The sequence below is a fragment of the Carcharodon carcharias genome, chromosome 20 (genome assembly GCF_017639515.1).
Source record: "Carcharodon carcharias isolate sCarCar2 chromosome 20, sCarCar2.pri, whole genome shotgun sequence".
Lineage (NCBI taxonomy): Eukaryota > Metazoa > Chordata > Chondrichthyes > Lamniformes > Lamnidae > Carcharodon > Carcharodon carcharias.
In genome coordinates this window covers 88,026,935-88,033,308 of record NC_054486.1, presented here as the reverse complement: position 1 = coordinate 88,033,308, position 6,374 = coordinate 88,026,935, and positions in this window count along the sequence as shown.

The following is a 6,374-nucleotide window of genomic DNA, read 5'->3' as shown; positions in this document are numbered from 1 at the left end:
AACAAGCTGCTGGCTTTTTATTGTTACGTTCATTACAAGCTTGCATGATCTGCGTGATTTGCTGGTGCTGAACTGAGAGAGGGCTGCCTTGCGGTCAGAGTGCGGGGGCTTTGCGCCTCTGCCTGATGGCCGACTCGGGCTCCGAGCTGTGCGGGGAGCTGGGCTACCGGAGCGGCGAGCGCCGGCGCTTCGCTGTCCGCTCTCCCTGCACCATCCAGGGCCTCCTGAGCGGAGTCCGCCTCCTGCAGCAGCAGCTGAGCGGCCCCCTCACCCAACTCGTCCTGCAGGAGAAGCAGCAACAGCAGCAGCCCAGCGCTGAAAGCCCGGCCTCCAGCAGCGCTGGTGAGTCTCTCGTAGAGGGAGGGGGAGGGGGAGGGGGCGGAAAATACTGCAAAACGTGTGAAGTACCGGTAAGGCGAATGCTTAGACATCATGTCCCCTCTCTGCAAGGCTATAATCGTTAATTCTTGATGTTGCTGCTCTTTTTTTTTAAACTCATTTTCTCCCAAGGTGGAAGGAACCCCGCTTAGGTCTGCAGGCCTTTTCCTAGTTGGCGTTGTAGTTTCCCCCCCCCCCCTTTGGGGTTTGAGGGAGAGATTGATCTAACCAGGATTGGGGTATCTGGAATTCAAGGTGAAACCTGGGTGACTTCGCACGGAATCTGTCCACTCCAGTTGTGCATGCATTCCCTCCTTTCATTCCTCCTGCTCCCTTAATTCAAGTTATGCTCTCTTTATTTTCCGCCCCCTTTTTTTCTAGAGATGTTTTGAACCCATCCTGCCAGAAGTCCCATTCAGAATTCAGCAAGGCTTTGCCAGTGGGAGATCATGTCTAACAAATTTGATTGAATTTTTCGAGGTGACGAGTTGTGTAAATGAGGGTAGTGTAGTTGATGTAGTCTACATGGAGTCCAGTAAGGCTTTTGACAAGGTGCCGCATGAGAGAATGGTCAAGAAGGTAAGAGCCTGTGGGACTCAGGGCAATTTGGCAAATTGCATCCAAAATCGGCTTAGTGGCAGGAGGCAAAGGGTGATTGTTGAAGGTTGTTTTTGCGATTGGAAGACCCTTGCTGTTTGTAGTGTACATTTGTGATTTAGATGTGAATATAGGAGGTATGATCAGTAAGTTTGCCGATGACATGAAAAAAAGTAGTGAGGGGGAACACCTTAGATTACAGGATTCTATAGCTGGGCTGGTAAGATGGGCAGAGCAGTGGCAAATGGAATTTAATCCTGAGAAGTGTGAGGGATGCATTTTGGGAGGACTAACACAGCAAGGGGATACCGTAGGACCCCAGGAATTATAGAGAATCAGAGGGCCCTTGGTGTACATGTCCATAGATCCCTGAAGGCAGCAGCACAGGTAGATAAGGTGGTTAAAAAGGCATATGGGATACTTCAAAACAAAAACAGAATTACCTGGAAAAACTCAGCATGTCTGGCATACTTGCATATATGGGATACTTGCCTTTATTAGCCAAGGCAAAGAATATAAGAGCAGGGAGGTTATGTTGGAGCTGTATAAAATGCTAGTTGGGCCACAGCTGGAGTAGTCTGTGCAGTTCTGGTCACCATGCTACAGGAAGGATGTGATTGCAGAGGAGATTCACCAGAATGTTGCCTGGGCTGGAGTGTTTCAGCTATAAAGAGAAACTGGATAGGCTGGGGTTGTTTTCCTTAGAACAGAGAAGGCTGAGAGGGGACCTGATTGAGGTGTACAAAATTATGAGGGGCATAGTTAGGAATAAACTTTTCCCCTTAACGGAGGTGTCAATAACTAGGGGGCATAGATTTAAGGTGAGGGGCAGGAGGTTTAGAGGGATTTGAGGAAAATTTCTTTCACCCAGAGGGTGGTTGAAATCTGGAACGCACTGCCTAAGGGGGTGGTAGAGACAGGAACCATCACAACATTTAAGAAATATTTAGATGAGCACTTGAAATGCCATAGAATAGAGGGCTATGGGCCAAGTGTTAGAAAATGGGATTAGAATAGATAGGTGCTTGATGGCCAGCACAGACATGATGGGCTGAAGGGCCTGTTTCTGTGCTGTATAATTCTATGACTCTATTAATTGGTCCCATTCCTGTCCCACCGCCCCTGTATTCTCCCCTCCCTAACGAGGAAAAAAATATGCATCCGTATGACAGACTTCATAGGGGAAAACCGTTGCCTTTAATAAAAGGATCGAGAACAGCAGGGCCTGTATTCAGGTTAATTGGAATAGACTACAAATACAATTTTCCTTAAACTTTTATATGGTAGAAATGTAGTTGAAGGAAGGGAGAGTATAAAAGAAAAGGCCGGTGGAGGGAGATTGATTGAGAGAGATGCCCATGAAGCGAAGGCAATGAGGAGAAACATTTTCACACAGGGAGTGATTAGGATCTGTAATGTGCTGTCTGACAGTGTGGTGGAGGCAGCTTCAATCGAGGCATTCAAGAGAGAATTGGATTATTAGATGCGAAGGAAGAATGTGCAGGGCTACAGGGATAAGGTGCAGGAGTGGCACAAGGTAAGTTGCTCCTTTGGAGAGCCAGCATAAACATGATGGGGCAAATGGCCCCTTTCTGTGCTGTAACTATTCTGTCATTCTGTATAGCTTCACTGCCAGTGCAGTACTTTCTGAAGTGCAGTGATTCTTGTAACGTAGGCAAGGGGATGCAGTGGCATAGTGGTAATGTCACTGGTCTAGTAATTCAGAGGCCTAGGATGATACCCAGAAGACGTGGGTTCCAATCCCACCCTTGCAGCTATTTAGATTATTTAAATTCAATTAATAAAATCTGGAACATAAAGCTAGTCTCAGTAATGAGGACCATGACTACTGCCATTGTCATAAAAACCCTTTGGTTAAAGCACTAATGTCCTTTAGGGGTGGAAATCTGCCATCCACAGATTTGGCAGGTTGACTCTTAACTGTCCTCTGAAATGGCCTAGCAAACCACTCTGTTTAAGGGCAATTAGGGATGGGCAACAAATGCTGGCCCTGCCAACGATGTCCACATCCCATGAAAGAATAAAGAAAAAATATGGAAACCAATTTTTGTACAGCAAGGTAACGCAAACTGATTTAAAAAGCCTCACCTTCTCCATAGACCATATGATTCATTTTGGGTGTTTGTGTGATTAGTATTGGCTAGGACTCCATGATAACTGCCCTTGTCCTTTTAAATGTAATCTTTTAGATTGACTATAGTTTAATGTCTCATTCAAAAAGTTACCTTCTGACAGTGCAACATTTCTTTGGATTACACTCAAATGTCAGCATTTCAGGATTCTCGACTTGACTTTGGACCCCACAGCTTTCAACTTTCTGACTGTGGTGAAAGAGTGTTACCGCTGAGCCAAGGCTCCTCTTCCTCTTCCCCTTTCCTCAACCCCATATATGCTCTCCCCTTCATTTCATGGGCATCTCTCTCAATTTGACCTCTCCACCTGCCTCTTCTTTTATACTCTGCCTCCCTTCAACTATATTTCTACCTTTATAGAAGTTCAAAGCAAATTGTCTTTTAGTCTATTGTAGGTAGTGATTCAGAATCAAGAATGAGTAGACTAAATGCCATTTTTGTCAAGGCTGCATTTGCTTCCAATGCTGTGCAAGTGCAGTTGTACTGTTTTACTCCGTGTTGTCATTGCGAACGACAGAGTAGGCAGCGGCCAGGAGCAGAGATGCTTATCAAACAATTATTAAAGACCATGATTAAAAAAGCCTCACCTTCTCTGAGTCGGTGGGGTGGAGGGGAAGAATGGTGCCAGGGTTTGGGGTAAGGAGGGAGGGGTTCTTCCAGTTGGATCCTAAAGCTGTTCTCCGGGTTTCTGATCCCTGTGGGTGGTCAGAGCGTGGTCTCCCCACTGTTTCTGAATCTCCTGCCCCTTCCCTTAACCCAGGCCTGTCACCGGGAAGAAGCCGCAGAGCTGGAAACTCGAGATATGAAGGTGGTAATCTGGAATTGTGGCCGTCACCGGGTGGATCAGAAGTCTTCCCCCCTCCCCCCAATCCCCATCCTGATCCCTGGAAACTGTGCCCAGACTGCCCACCCGCCTGCGGTGGGGCTCAGACACTGGGTGAATGGCTTCAGGAGCCAAATAAGACCCAACCAGCACTGTCTCCTGCAAGCTACATCATTGGTTTTCTGCATGTACGCAGACTGGTATCAATGGCCATCTTGCTTTGGCAGGAGACACTTTTTTTTAAACCCATCTGATGCCTGGGGTAGGAATGAAGTGGAGGGCCACAGGCGCTGTGGGGAGGGGGGTGAACTAAAAGATACCAAAAAGAAAGAGAAGAGAAGAGAAGAGAAAGAAGCAAAGTGTAATGTAACAATGAAGAAAGGCAGAGGAGAGTGTTTTTAATGAAAGAGATGTGGCTATGACAATGTAGAGAAACTACATCAACAGTGGTTATTGACACTGCAGATGGTCCTGTATTGTGTAAAAGTACCTGGAAAAACTCAGCAGGTCTGGCAGCATCTGCGGAGAGGAACACAGTTAACGTTTCAAGTCCGTACAACTCTTCATCAGAACCTTGCCCCACAGCTGCGGATGCTGGAAATCCAAAACAAAAACAAAAATACCTGGAAAAACTCAGCATGTCTGGCAGCATCTGCAGAGAGGAACACAGTTAACGTTTCGAGTCCGAATGACCCTTCAACAGAACTAGTTATGAGAACATTAACTGTGTTCCTCTCTGCAGATGCTGCCAGACCTGCTGAGTTTTTCCAGATATTTTTGTTTTTGTTTTGGATTTCCAGCATCCGCAGTTTTTTGCTTTTATTGTCCTGTATTGTGCTACTGGCACAATGTTAATTGGTGATTTGGGACCAAAGTTGGAATTTGTCAGTAGGAGGCGGGGTTAGCATTAGGGTGAATGGTTGGGAGTTGAGGTTAGCATTGTCATTAGACATGTTCCTTACTAAAATAGCATTGTAGCATTAACAACAGGCATTTTATTATTTAAACCATCCTCTTGGGCATTCACCTTAACTATTTTGCCATATTCAATAGTTTCTATTTTTGTTAAATGTTAAAATATTTTTTAAACATGTACTTCAAAATCCAAAGACTGTGTGGTGCCCAGGTGGGGAACATGAGATGCTCCACCAGCAAGTATTGACCTATTTACAGTATTTGAAATGCCTTTTAGTTGATTTAAACAAAATATAATCTGACTGCTATGTTGGCTATTGTGATGAATGCTGTTAAAGCCTTTTGAAGCTGTTTGTTGAATACTTATCCTGAATTTTCCATTGGCCCTTTTTAATGATTGACCAAGAGAACAAGACTAATTAGTTTGGATAAAAGCAAAATAGTGTGGATGCTGGAAATCTGAAATAAAAACAGAAAATGCTGGAAAAGCTCAGCAGGTCTGATATATACTTGGTTTGGAAGCCCTCCTTCCCCTTCCCTCCCTATTGTAAATATTCTCTAGTTAGCCTGTTGTACAATTAGGTTTGGATTCCTACTTAAGTAGATTTTTGATATTGATCTTGATTGAAGTTGTGTTTTCTTTTTTTCTTCTGTTTGAGGTTTTTTGAACCCATCCTCCCAGAAATCTGTCAGCAGTGCTTTGCAATTGTTCCAAAACACACCTGGAGTGATTCCATTCTCTTACGCCTCCCTTGAGTCATTCCCCATGGGGAACCAGCTCATTTCTTCTTGCTTCATCTTTATTGTACATTTCAAATCTGCTGCTGCCCCTCTATCATCGCAAGAACGATGTTAAAGTCGAATAATTCTTGTTACTTTGCATCTAGAATAAAATTGTGTTTTAGAAGAGTGAAACATATTCTTGGCATTTTCAACCGAATGAATTGCTGAAAATCATTTGTAGCTTTTTAAAGCAACTCACAAGTCATGCTTTGTATTTTATGAAGCAGTACATTTTACAAAATATCACAGATGTTTACACTTTGAGGTTTTAATTGTTAACATGCAGTTCCCTTCCTTTTTGATGTCACTAGAGAAAGTGCTTGTTAAGTTCATACAGTCAGGCTTTCTGGAGAAGGGAGAATCTAAGAAGAGTGCACTGTTGGCACTATTCCAGCATGAAATATAAGTTGCTATTTGAGCATCATTTTTAAAATCGCTGATTAAATACACTGAGCAGAAACCAGTGGATTTACAGGATATCAGAAGTGGCTGTTTTAGTTTTGTTAGGTGCTGACTCAAAGCATGATTCATTTAGTCTAATAACACCCAAACAATGGGGCTAGAGAACAGAGCAACCTTTTGCCAGTACTGTAAAACCTTAGTGGCTAATATTTTGAGATGTTTGATTAGTTAAAACCTTTGTTCATGACAGTAGGGTACATAATTACTTTTTGCATCTTCAAAGAAATCCTCCTCTATAAAACAAAATTCTTGACTGTTATACC